Source organism: Hevea brasiliensis, chromosome 6 (genome assembly GCF_030052815.1).
Source record: "Hevea brasiliensis isolate MT/VB/25A 57/8 chromosome 6, ASM3005281v1, whole genome shotgun sequence".
Classification (NCBI taxonomy): Eukaryota; Viridiplantae; Streptophyta; class Magnoliopsida; order Malpighiales; family Euphorbiaceae; genus Hevea; species Hevea brasiliensis.
Genome location: NC_079498.1, coordinates 61,465,418 through 61,481,049, shown reverse-complemented (window position 1 = coordinate 61,481,049; position 15,632 = coordinate 61,465,418).

The window sequence follows — 15,632 nt, the reverse complement described above, 5'->3', positions numbered from 1 at the left end:
TTTGCATTTTTCCATGAAAATTACCATCACAATTCAAAACATGTTCTATCACAATTTTCCAAAACATAATTTGTTCAATCCATAACAATGCTTAATACTTGTGGAAATACCATTTCACAAAGCTGAATTCATACATACTATAACAATTTTCAATAATCATTGAATTAAATCCAATGCTTGTTAAACATAATACATAAGAAAAATATGTCATTTAATCATATGAAAGATTCAAAACAAAATCAGTTAAAAACTAGTTGTGCACAAACCTCTGATATTCGTCTCCTGGTCTGGACTCAGTATTTCCTTTCCTTTCCCTGAGTCCTTGTTAGCTGAGAAACACAATTTAAAGTGTTTCAGTACAAAATTAAACTGTCTCTATCGATGGAGTTTGGTAAATAATGCACTGAACTCAATTATTCACTTAATCACTTAATATACCGACCCTCGTTGCGTTTTAGGTAATTTAGGTTTTAGTGTCGTTAATATGTCATATTCGATAGGGTTTTAGGTTTGGTATGTTTTACCAAAGTCATTTCCTTGCTTAGTGCATTTTAATGCAAATTGCTGGATTCCGGGACACTGGTTTGACCTAACCGGACGATCTAGTTCTCTCGGTTTTCGGGTCTCGGTCGAAACTACAAACTTGTAGATCTAGGTCTTATTGCACGCGGTGCAAAATTTCAGGTCAATCCGAGTTAAGTAGACCAAGTTATGGTCATTACACTCTTGCTGGTCAAATGGTACCATTTTAGGTCAATTTTAGGTCAAATTGGTCAATTCTGGTTCGGCCAGTTTTTGGACCCGAACTTGTGCAAGTTGTTTGACTTGCTTATGGTCATTTCTGGGCTTTGGTGTCTTCATAAGACTTGTAGGTATGGGTCTTAACTATTCTTGGTCAAAATTTCAGGTCAATTGGACCTGTTTTGAGTGAGTTATGGCCTAAACACTCACTGCTGCCCAATTGGTCATTTTTCAGGTCCTAATTGCACCTAATCCGAATTGGTCATTTTTTTAGGTCACCTTGCAAGCAGAATTTTGGCATGGTTTCTCAATGAAAGTTGGCACATTTTGTGCCTAGTTTCACCTCAAATTGGTCTCATACCAATTGAGGTTACACATTCAAGGTTATAGGCTAAAATATACACTTCCCTCAATATGCATTTCACACCCCAACTTCAAACACACACTTACCTTTGCCATTTGTTTACTTACCTACCAAACTGTTTTGGCACATTACCAAAAGCATTTTCTACATTACATTATCATTATTTTGGGCAGATTCCAATCACCCTCAACACACCAAATATCATTCACAATTACAATTTCTAAGTGCCATTACAAACACACCAAAACATTACAAACTTTACATACACTTTACAATGTTAATTTACATACATATCATCAATCCTTCTAGGTCAATATTCTTCCCACACTTCCTTCAATATATACCATTACTCAAGTGTCCACAAGCTGCCACAAACCATTCTTCAACATCACGTTGCCGTCCCATATACCAATTCCCATCAAAGTGCATAATTCACCATATAAACATGAAATAATACACTAAGTTACTAAATCACCATGATTAACATTATTTCTCATCAATTATATGCACAAATACCTCATCAAAAACGTGACTCATGGCTGTCCAAAATGAAGACAACAATAACCCTTCAAACTCAAAATTTTCCTTCACCAAACTAACACCCATAACATGAACATAAACTTTAACAAAGAATTTCTCAAAAATGCAAACTTACCTTTAATTGTAACTTGCTAAACCTTCACCAAACTTCTCAAAATTGGTATCAATATCTTCCTTGTGATGTGTAGACCATTTTTCATAAAGCTACTTAAGGGATTGGAGTTGAAAATGGGGAGATAAGAAAGCTTGCATGAAAAATGTCTATGGAGGATTTCTTAGGGAGCTTGCTACGGCATGGTTGAAAAATTGAAGAAGATGATGTTTTAGTGGGAGGAATCTGCCCACTTATGATTATATTTAACCCATTTTATAATTCTTAGTGATCCACTCACACCATTTAATCATTTAATAAACTTAATTTCCCTTAATTCCACATTAAACCCTTAATTTCCACTATTTATTTTAGGTACCACCAATTTAATTTTTCATTTTATTTTCTAAGTGTAATACTATTTATTTTTAATGGACATTTAGGTCAAAAGACAATTCGGGGTGTCAAATGACCATAATGCCCTGTTAGATTACGTTCGATTTTTCAGTATACTAGGGTTTTTGTCATTTTCGATTTCTCACTTTTCTTTGTACTATTTATTTAATTTTTCTTTAATCTTTCTAATGAGATTAATTCTTCAATAAGGTTCTATTTATGTCCTAAAAATGTTTTCCAGGGTTCCCATGATCCGAGGCTAGTCAACGGTCCTGTAGTGACTTCCAGTCTGATCACCCATCGCTAGGGTTTTCGGCTCACTTAACTTGGTTACATTTCTTTGCTATGATTTTTCCTTTGTTTTTCTTGTATTTTCTTTTCTTGTATTTCATTATTTTATGTCTCCTCACTCATATTGAAGTACGGTTCTAGGCATCCTAGCTGTCCGGCAAAGATCCAGTCACTGGAGCGATGAGAACGCACTCACCGAACTTTGGGGTGTTACAATTCTCTCCCCCTTAAATAAATTTCGTCTCAAATTTTTACTCGTATTAGTCTACGAGCAGTGTGGGTGCTGTCTCCTCATATCCTCTTCACGTTCCCAAGTAGCTTCCTGGCCTGAATGATAGTTCCCCAGCACTTTAACCAGGTGTATCTTTTTGTTCCTCAGCTGTTTCACCTCATATGCCAGAATTTTTATGGGTTCTTCCTCATATGAGAGTTCTGGATTTACTTCAATCTCTTCAAGACGATTACATGAGATGGGTCAGATCTGTACCTCCTTAACATGGACACATGGAAGACACTGTGTATCCTTGCTAGCTCTGGAGGTAATGCCAACCGGTATGCTAAAGGACCCACTCTTTCCAGAACCTCATGTGGTCCGATGAAACGAGGACTCAGTTTCCCCTTTCTGCCAAATCTCATAATCCTCTTCCAAGGAGAAACTTTGAGGAATACCTTATCACCCACTGCATACTCAATATCTCTTCTCTTCAGATCAACATAGGACTTACGGCGATGCGATGCGACCTTGAGCCTATCTCTCGATCAATCGATCTTTTCCTCTGTCTGTGGACAATTTACGGCCCAATCATCTTCCTTTCACCTACTTCATCCCAACATAAAGGAGTTACGCACTTCCCGCCATACAAAGCTTCATATGGAGGCATCCCTATGCTTGATTGGTAGCTGTTGTTATAAGCAAACTCAATCAAAGACAAGTGTGTATCCCAACTACCTTCAAACTCAATCACACAAGCCCGTAGCATATCCTCCAATATCTGAATTACCCTCTCAGACTGGCCATCTATCTGTGGGTGGAATGCTGTGCTGAAGTTCAATCTAGTTCTTAGGGCTCTCTGAAGACTACCCTAGAATCTAGAAGTGAACCTAGGATCTCTGTCAGATACAATTGATACTGGCACTCCATGCAATTTTACAATCTCATATGTGTACAATCTGGCCAATTTTCTAGGCTATAGTCCATTCGAACTGGCAAAAAGTGAGCAGACTTGGTTAGTCTATCAACTATAACCTATATTGCATCATGACTATTCTGTGTCCTCGGAAATCTCATCACAAAATCCATAATTATCTATTCTCTTACTATGTTTCATAGGGTGCTATTTGTATGCCAGCTCGACACTTATTATTATATACAAATTCTGTTAGTGGGATGTATCTGTCCCATCTCCCCTCGGATTCAATGACAGAAGTTCTCGGTATATTCTCGAGGGTTTATTCCATTTTACAGGTCATTATTATCATTTCATTTCATTATTTATAGAAACTCAATGAGTTTCAAAATTTACCTGAATCACTTGTTTCGACTGTCCATCCATCTAAGGATGATAAGTCGTACTGATATCTCTAAGCTTATAGCAATTACTGGGGTACAGGTAATTCACATTAATGTAACCGAGTCACTGACTCTAGCTACCTTACAAGTGTAGTCGTTTGATAGGCTAGTTGTGAAGTCTTAAATTTCTGACTAAAATTTTCATATTTATTTCCAGTACTAGTACTCTATTCGGGTGTAACTGTATCAATTTATAGATTACTTACAAATATTCTTAATTTATTGTACCACGAGGAAGCACGTAGCTCTACACAATAATCCGGTGTCGGTACTGTAATCTGCAGCTTACAATACAAACATCGAGAACATTATATAGTCACTACGTTATAACCTCATGGACTAGGTTTTCTAACATCTTATCTTTCTCGAATCCACTAATATCCCAAACCGATTCTGATTACAATTTCCTTTGACAATTACTAACAGTAACATCTTTGTCCTCATCTAGAGCAATTCTATTACTGTAACTTACTTTTAGGTCCTCTTGCCTTACATTAAGTAGGCTCGCCATTTAGCTTTATAATTTATGGTATGTTAGAAAATACTTTTAGCTAACAATTCTTCCAAAAGTAATGTCAATCATACTTGTTATTATAGTTATTATCCTAAAGGACTAGTCACTAATACATCAAAATTCGTTCCCATGTAAAGGAATGACAACAGAACATATAGTTCTGACACTAACACACAACTAAGTAGTGCTGGGATCAAATAATAACTAAAATTAAGAACTTACCAGCAGCTACATCTGAAGTTTCTGCTCCTTTTACTTGATGCATAGTGGACACTCCGACTGGTGCTCTACTATATTCGGGTTGATTCACTGTGTTATAGTGGTGAGGAGTACCGACTCTATTTCTATCTTGACTCTGACTGACGGTCTGTGAACTCCGGATAGCAGATCGAGGTGGTTTAGCACAATCTTTAGCAAAGTGTCCAAGTTTTCCACAATTGTAACAGGCTCCAGAGGCCTTACGACAAATACCTCCATGATATCTTCCACAAGTTTCACATTGGCGGGAAGGGTAGGAACTTCTAGTTGTTCGACGACTGGACCTTGGTGGTCTCTGTCTTAATGATCCACCTCTATCGTATCCCTGAGCTCGGGGATCCTCAATTTCTTTTCTCTTTCTCAAATTACTGCTTGAGCTCTGACCCATAGGTTTCTCCCTCCTTTCCATTTCACACTGCCCTTGTGGGGGTTGGGTCTGTACTTGGGCTTGGGGTGACAGATTATCAGCCATTTGTTGGAAGAAAGTGGCCATTTGCTGGGCCATTTGTGCAGTAATTTGTACTGGTAAAACTGGTACAGTCGGGCCTTCGACACTTTGTGGAGTTGGGGCCTCAACTTGTACTTCTGCCATCACGGACTGTTCTATTGTCTCATTCTTCTCTTCCATATCTTTTCACAAGATTTTCTATTCCTGTACAACCAACATAAGAAGATTCCTCTCTATTAGTTCATATTTATGATGTAAATGTACTATATGTGTTAAACATTTGAGCAGTTATAGTTACCGACAAAAAGATTTCAAATTCACAGTTCAAAATTTACTTTAAAACCATTGCTCTGATACCACTAAAACATGTCACACCCTACCCCTCTGTAAGGCATAACATGATCCCGTAGTATACCTAATGAATTACCAACTCCGTCTACTGATAACCCATTAAATACACTACAAGGGATTTTCAAAACTTTTCTTACTTCTTTTACAGTGGTGAGCACTATTTACAGGTGTTAAAAACCTTTTTGAACTGAAGTGAGAAAACTGACACATTTGACTTAATTGGAGTTTCTGTAAAAATTTTGGCAGAGTGCCATCTGTATTTTGGATAAAACAGTTCTTCAGAAAACCTGTGAAAGCACTTCAATATATTTTCAAATCTCAACTCCAACATAATCTCAACACAACATTTTTCTCAACTCAAATCCACAGTAATTTTTCAAAGACTGAGACAAAGGAAATATAATACAAAACTATTCAAGTAAATGAAATCTCAAATTTACATTTACAATAATTTACATTTAATTACATACCAAAATATTTTACAAGAGTTTTTATACAACTGCTCAAATAATTTACATACATATTATTACATGCATACATCAAAACCTATGTACACGGGTATACCTATGATATACCTGGAGCTGATCTGAAAGTGTCTTCAAAAAACTTACTCACTGCTCTATGTTCTTCTTACCTGCGACAAAGATACAAAGCTATCGATGAGTGGTGAACTCAGTGGTGCACAACTATAATTTAAAACATAATACAATATACATTGACAAATTTTACAGCAAATAATTTGGGAATCTGAATACTCATCAAATTTCACAACTCAAAATATTCATTGCCACTAATGTAAATCATTTGTATAAATGACTTGGAGCACAAAATTCAATTTGTCAAATCTTAACTATCCATTTAAGTAATTCCAACAAAATCAATTATACATAAACCATAATTGAAATCACCATTCAAAAGCCATTCTGTATCTCAAAAATCATTATGTATCTCAAAAACTATGTTGTATCTCAAAAATCAATCTTTATCTCACTAACTATGCAAGACTAATCCGAAAGGGCCATATTCGATGTGATTCTAACTCCCTATGGTCGGGGAGGTCGAATCTGATTCTAACTCCCTATGGTCGGGGAGGTCGAATCATCGTGCACAGTACCATCACAATAATGAATCTTCCGCAAGGGCCATAACGATAAAATAAACTTAGATCTAACCTCAAATCAGAGGAAAATCTAAGCCTGTGCACGTACCATGGTAATCAAAACACAACTAACTCCATTGTCTTCTCAACAAATGAGAGAGACGGGTAATAACCTAGTCAAGCATCTATAGTGAGATATAAAACAATATTACAATCCATTTAGTGAGCATAAATCACAATATAATTCGATTCAAAGTCAATTCTAATATCCAATAATTTTTATGCTCATCACAATTCAAATCATAAATTTGCATTTTTCCATGAAAATTACCATCACAATTCAAAACATGTTCTATCACAATTTTCCAAAACATAATTTGTTCAATCCATAACAATGCTTAATACTTGTGGAAATACCATTTCACAAAGCTGAATTCATACATACTATAACAATTTTCAATAATCATTGAATTAAATCCAATGCTTGTTAAACATAATACATAAGAAAAATATGTCATTTAATCATATGAAATATTCAAAACAAAATCAGTTAAAAACTAGTTGTGCACAAACCTCTGATATTCGTCTCCTGGTCTGGACTCAGTATTTCCTTTCCTTTCCCTGAGTCCTTGTTAGCTGAGAAACACAATTTAAAGTGTTTCAGTACAAAATTAAACTGTCTCTATCGATGGAGTTTGGTAAATAATGCACTGAACTCAATTATTCACTTAATCACTTAATATACCGACCCTCGTTGCGTTTTAGGTAATTTAGGTTTTAGTGTCGTTAATATGTCATATTCGATAGGGTTTTAGGTTTGGTATGTTTTACCAAAGTCATTTCCTTGCTTAGTGCATTTTAATGCAAATTGCTGGATTCCGGGACACTGGTTTGACCTAACCGGACGATCTAGTTCTCTCGGTTTTCGGGTCTCGGTCGAAACTACAAACTTGTAGATCTAGGTCTTATTGCACGCGGTGCAAAATTTCAGGTCAATCCGAGTTAAGTAGACCAAGTTATGGTCATTACACTCTTGCTGGTCAAATGGTACCATTTTAGGTCAATTTTAGGTCAAATTGGTCAATTCTGGTTCGGCCAGTTTTTGGACCCGAACTTGTGCAAGTTGTTTGACTTGCTTATGGTGATTTCTGGGCTTTGGTGTCTTCGTAAGACTTGTAGGTATGGGTCTTAACTATTCTTGGTCAAAATTTCAGGTCAATTGGACCTGGTTTTAGTGAGTTATGGCCTAAACACTCACTGCTGCCCAATTGGTCATTTTTCAGGTCCTAATTGCACCTAATCCGAATTGGTCATTTTTTTAGGTCACCTTGCAAGCAGAATTTTGGCATGGTTTCTCAATGAAAGTTGGCACATTTTGTGCCTAGTTTCACCTCAAATTGGTCTCATACCAATTGAGGTTACACATTCAAGGTTATAGGCTAAAATATACACTTCCCTCAATATGCATTTCACACCCCAACTTCAAACACACACTTACCTTTGCCATTTGTTTACTTACCTACCAAACTGTTTTGGCACATTACCAAAAGCATTTTCTACATTACATTATCATTATTTTGGGCAGATTCCAATCACCCTCAACACACCAAATATCATTCACAATTACAATTTCTAAGTGCCATTACAAACACACCAAAACATTACAAACTTTACATACACTTTACAATGTTAATTTACATACATATCATCAATCCTTCTAGGTCAATATTCTGCCCACACTTCCTTCAATATATACCATTACTCAAGTGTCCACAAGCTGCCACAAACCATTCTTCAACATCACGTTGCCGTCCCATATACCAATTCCCATCAAAGTGCATAATTCACCATATAAACATGAAATAATTCACTAAGTTACTAAATCACCATGATTAACATTATTTCTCATCAATTATATGCACAAATACCTCATCAAAAACGTGACTCATGGCTGTCCAAAATGAAGACAACAATAACCCTTCAAACTCAAAATTTTCCTTCACCAAACTAACACCCATAACATGAACATAAACTTTAACAAAGAATTTCTCAAAAATGCAAACTTACCTTTAATTGTAACTTGCTAAACCTTCACCAAACTTCTCAAAATTGGTATCAATATCTTCCTTGTGATGTGTAGACCATTTTTCATAAAGCTACTTAAGGGATTGGAGTTGAAAATGGGGAGATAAGAAAGCTTGCATGAAAAATGGCTATGGAGGATTTCTTAGGGAGCTTGCTACGGCATGGTTGAAAAATTGAAGAAGATGATGTTTTAGTGGGAGGAATCTGCCCACTTATGATTATATTTAACCCATTTTATAATTCTTAGTGGTCCACTCACACCATTTAATCATTTAATAAACTTAATTTCCCTTAATTCCACATTAAACCCTTAATTTCCACTATTTATTTTAGGTACCACCAATTTAATTTTTCATTTTATTTTCTAAGTGTAATACTATTTATTTTTAATGGACATTTAGGTCAAAAGACAATTCGGGGTGTCAAATGACCATAATGCCCCTGTTCGGGTTACGTTCCCGATTTTTCGGTATTACCGGGTTTTGTCTGTTTTTCGATTTCTCACTTTTCTTTGTACTATTTATTTAATTTTTCTTTAATCTTTCTAATGAGATTAATTCTTCAATAAGGTTCTATTTATGTCCTAAAAATGTTTTCCAGGGTTCCCCGTAGTCCAGGGCTAGTCAACGGTCCACGCCGTGACTTCCCGGTGCGGTCACCCATCGCTAGGGTTTTTGGCTCACTTAACTTGGTTACATTTCTTTGCTATGATTTTTCCTTTGTTTTTCTTGTATTTTCTTTTCTTGTATTTCATTATTTTATGTCTCCTCACTCATATTGAAGTACGGTTCTAGGCATCCTAGCTATCCGGGCAGCACTGGTCACTGGAGCAGTAGAACGCACTACCGAACTTTGGGGTGTTACAGTAACACTTAGCTCTCATATCATGCTCCTTCCACTTATCCAAAGTTTCATGTTCCTCTTGTGTGGCCTCTGGAGGTAAGGGACCAGGAACATTTGAATCTAGAACATATCCTATATGTTCAAGGTTCAAGACAAGTTTCAAATTTCTTAGCCAAACAGACAGATTAGGTCCTGTCAACCTATTGCGATCAAGTATGCTTGCAAGGATATTGGATGGTGGTGGTTGTTCTGTGCTCATTTTTATCAGAAAATTAACTACAGAAATAACCAGATTAATTAGTAAATGTATCATGTAATTAACCAAAATAATTATGGTCTTTTAATCAAATTGGTCCTCCCACTAACTTAGCGAATCCTACACTTCCAAAGTAGAAAATGGAAATCCTAGTTGGATGGATTTCTAGTGGGTGATTGAATTCTTATAATTCTATTGATCATCCTCAGGTACATCCATTATTGGAATTACAATAAACTATAAGTGAGCAACTCCTTGCCCATCACATCTCATGTGAGATTCAATCCTTGACCTAGCCCCTAATGCTCAAAATCTCAGGTACATCCATTATTGACTTATCTTGCATTAGTTAAGTTGATCCCATTGAGCCAGTAATTATGCAAATAATTTTAATGTCCTCAGGTGCATCCAATATTGGCCACCAAACTATTTACATATTTACAACATCTCATGCTTAAAAATTATTCTTAAGAAAATCTCTTAAATTAATTGCATCTTATGCAACTATTTAAAATTTCTTAAAATAATTGCCCTAATGGAGGGCCTATGTTATAATTACTTTAATTATAGCATTTCCAACTTAATCATTTGTTTGGAAGATTTTATGGTCATTCTAATTACTATTAAGGTCTCACTTTGCACATTATCCAATTAGCATGCATATATCATATAATAGCATACATTCCCATACATCTCATGCATTCATGAATAAGCAATAAATATGGTATGATCATGGACTTTCTAAGGGATTTAATTCCGAGCCACCAAGAATTGAATCAAGCATTCCTAGGTGCATTTCATTCATTCATTTTACAAGAGTTGCTGAAGGAGTACATAATCAACACTTGATCTTGAATTCCTCCCACTGGTCCCACCAATGCTCTTGACCTCCTTGAACTTCATGCAATTCAATATTACATAGTAATCCTTGGCATACCAAGGTGAATTTACAAGAACTTAAATAAATAAAATTACAACCAAAAAATTATTACAAACAAAATAATACATGCCCAAAATAAATTAAATAAATTAATTAATTTACAATCCCAAAGAAACATAAAAGAAATAAATCCAATCACATTGGTCTTTTATAGTCTATGATCATCCATCATGCATATCACTATTTAACAATTAAATAAAACATATATACTTAAATTAAATTGAATATCTCATATTCAACTTAAAAATCCAGATTTGAATATGATTCAAATAAATTTAAAAATTCAGATTTGAATCTCATTCAAATAAATTTAAAAATTCATATTTGAATCACATTCAAACAACTTTAAAAAATCAGATTTGAATCACATTCAAACATTTTTTTTAAAAATCATATCTGAATTTTATTAAATCAATTTTAAAAAAATTAGATTTAAATATGATTTAAACAACTTTAGAAATTCAGATTTGAATCACATTCAAACAACTTTTAAAATTCAGATTTGAATCACATTCAAACAATTTTTAAAATTCTGATTTGAATCATAATTTAATTGTGTGATAAAAATTCTAATTAAACAATTTAATTAGACATAAAATGGATCTTAGATCATACAACAATTGCACATTCACCATCCATTTACCTTTGCACACCATTGTGGTGCATCAACCATGCACACCATGGTGTTCATCATTTGTGCCACCACCTTGGCTTTGCAACCAGCAATGAACTTTTGATCTCATGATCAAACACACAATTAAATCATATAAACATCAATCTAAATAGCAAATATAGTGGCTCTGATACCAATTGAAGGAATGGAAGCGTGAAAAACACAAGTTTATACCATTGAATTCAAAAATTTTCACTTAGGGTCACATGCATCATGCAAGATTTATTTTTATCTATTTGATTTCAATGATAAACAACATATTAAAACTCTTTTAATATGTTTTTGGATCTGTATTTGCCATTTAAGATTTTAAAATTAATCAGATTAATTTTAGAACCCTATATTAAATCAAGAACGATTACACTAACCTCTTGATGCAATCGCGCATGTCTGCGCCTTTGAGATTTGTCTTCAGGACACCAAATGTTGTCCCTCTAGCTTGTCCACACCAAGAACACCTATGGCAGCCCTTGAACAGCTTCTAAAGCTTTTTCTATTAATTAGAAATTCAAGTTCTGCCTTTTAAGAGATTAGAGATGTAAACAGGACACTAGAAACAATTTCTAGTGTTCTTAATTCAAGAGATTGATGGTTAATCTCTTTGAATTGATGAGAGATGAAGAAGAATAGATGGAGAGCCTCAAAATGGCGTGACAAAGGAGAGGAGTGGCTGCTGGTTATTTTTCTTTTTCATAACAACACTTATATAGCTAGGTTAACACATTAAATCCTTGCCACATGTCACCCTTTGATTAGCTCTAGGTTTAAGTGACCCAATCACATTGTGCCAAGTGTCAAACCTATATTTAATCTTGATTTTAATCATCTTACATGATTAAAAAACATTTGGCAAGCTTATGTGTAATCCCATGTGGCACCATCTCATGGTGCCACGTGTCACACTATGAAATGACCAAAATGCCCATGTGTCTTAATTTTGAGTTCTTAACCCAAAATAATTATTTTTCTTCTTCTAATTTATATCAAATATAAATTAATTAATTAATCTCTATAAATTAATTTCTCATTATTTAAATTCATATTTAAACACTTTAAATATAAATTTAACTTATAATATACATCCAATAATCTAGATTTGATTTCAAGTCATGCTATGGACTTTGCAATTTAATTGCAAACTAAACCTATTTAATTAATCAATTAAACTCTTTAATTAATTAATTAAATCATATTTAAATAGGTGATAACTTGTGTATGTGTGTGACTTACTAGACTCATCACTAATTGGCAATGAGACATGATATCAACTCTTAATATCATCAGAACTCTTTCTTACCATAAATGATTTCTCTAAATCATTTTATGAACCTCATAGGCCATGGTTAATACCTAGCATAACATGCCATGTCCACCAAATTAGTAATAAGGTTTACCTTGAATGAACCTATAATCACATGTTGCCATGCACTAGAATCTCTCTGTTACAAAATCCCAACTCAAGCTGGAGTCATGGTTTATGTCAAGCTCCATTTGCTATGAATATTGTGTTCTCTTTTAATTCCAGTTCTTGATTAAAAAGATTTTTTCATCAGAAACACTTTTTCTGAATAAATCTATCTAACCTGGTCAGGAACTTGAAACATCAAGAACAATTAAATGAACATAGGATTTTATCTCTATTTACTTAGAGGAACAAATTCTATCTTGATCAACACCTACCTCCATATATAACTAGTAGGAGCCAACAGATGCCCATATACCCATACATAGTACAAGTATGAAAGCAGTATCAAACTCAAACTACCTATATACAAGATAACTGTGCTATCTCAGGTCTAAAGATTATATGCACTGATATGATTTATGACAAAACATTGACAAGAGTAAACTCCATGTGCTTGTCATAAGTGTCACTGGTTCAGCCTACTTATCATTTATAAGCGCCTATCATGTTTGTTATATGGCATGAGACTCACCATTCCATCTTATTTAAATCTCATATAAATAACTTGGGAACAAATGTGAATACAATCTTTCTGGATAAGTCATGTCCTTTTTATGAAGTATCCTCAATTGTGAACCTATTTATGATACTTTATGCTAGAAATATTGTCACTCATATTCTTAACAACTTAAGAATAATATTTCTAACAAAATATCAATGGACCTTTACTATTACACATAAATTTATTATGTAAAGGAAAAAGTTGAAATACCTTTTATTAATAAAAATATGTACATGATACATACTAAATGATATGCTCTAGGGCATACACCCTAACCCATTGTATGAGGCATCACTATAGACTATAAAGTTTTTTCTCGACACTGGCTATGTTAACACTGGTGCCTCTGTCAACATAGCCTTTAGCCTCTCAAAACTTGTGACACCCCTTACCCGACTACAGTGTAGCCGAGCAAGTTATGCCACTCAGTGTGCCGGAGCACTCTATTTTATCTGATTTCATTACAGTCCTTGATTTATTTATTCAAAAACTTTATTGAAGATTTAGGCTATTTTTACTTTTATCAAAATCTAACTAAATTGGAAATTTCAAAAATTTTAACGATAATTCGACAAAGTGTCGGCTGTAATTTGGACTAACAGTTCTTCTGAACCTGCCAAAGACAATTTTAATATATACTCAATTTCTCAAACTTAATAGTCTCAAAAATTTTTAAACATAATGTATCTCAATACAGTATCCAGATTTCTTAGAAATCTCATTAGATTTTCAATATCTCAATATTCACAAGTATAATCTCATTATAACTCAAATTCAATTCACATACTAAAATACTTACTTTGAATAGCTTCCATAATTCATAGGTTAATTACATGAGTTTATTTTGTACAAGATATACAAATAATTTACAATGTGCTAGGAATGAACAATATACATAACATGTATAAAATGAGCCCTATCTACATGCATTGCTGAAGAGGTGACAATCTTGAACTCTTCTGACACTTCTGCAGATCTGGACTCCAAAAATCTCAGTCGACAGTCTACTGGTTTTACCTTCAGTACCTGCGCGAGGAAGCAATTCCATCGCGCTAAGCATTTCTGCTTAGTGGTGCAATAATATAACTAGAAATAATATATACAAGTAAAGAAAGAAATAAATGATAATTCAGATACTCAAGAATCAATTTAATTTGGTATGGTATTTCTAGTATCAACGATCTTATATACTAGTTTGTTCCTCTTTGGAAGTGCTTAGTTTATAACTTTTCAGTAATACTAGCAGGTATATAATTTATTCTATCTGTATTGTATTTCAAGTCTGCATTTGCTCGCAATTTATATTTTTGTTATGTTTCTTTTGCTAATCTCTTTGCTTATTCATTCAATACTTAATTTAATTGTACTAGATTTTCATTATACTTAACTTAACTTAGCTGAATTGAATAATACTTTAATTGATGCCCAAGTAACCTATACTAGACGATCGGATCGATAACGGGTTGTTGGCATCGACACCGCGGTTTCGCCGTCATCATACCATGGGACGCAGAACGTCTACCACGTATGCAGTCAGTATGGCTAAAAGGCCATGATATCACATAATCGGCATAAAAGCCATGAATACGGGCATAAAGCCATGAATACAGGCATAAAGCCTTTCGCAGTATTGTTAAAACAATACCCTATTGGCATGCCAAACTATCCAAACCAATCTTGTTAGGTATACTAGGGAATTTGATAATTTAAAATTCTTTAATATATTGTGCTTTATGACTTCATTATTTCATGATAAATTTCAATCATAATTCATACATTCATTTGATCATTTATATGATCACAATTCACATCAATTATCCTTTTATACCATTGTACTCAAAATACTTTTCCTCTTTACAATAATGAGAACTAATGTCTCATTCATACATTAATATAGTTCCTTTATTCATTCAATATGTTATTCATATTAATCACAATTCTAAACAATGGTTTACATGTGCCATTGTATTCAAAACATTTTTGCTTTTCTCATTTATACATTCAAGAATCTACTTATGTAATTTCAAATTTTATATTTCCAGTTGAGTTATTAATATTTTATGAATTCCATTTGTGATGGGCATATATGCCCTAACTATCTATTCACATCAATTAGGTGACTTATTTTTCATGTTTCAAGTAATCCATGAATATTTCATGGATTTCAAATTTATGGCCTAAATTTCTTTTTTAACAATTTTGACT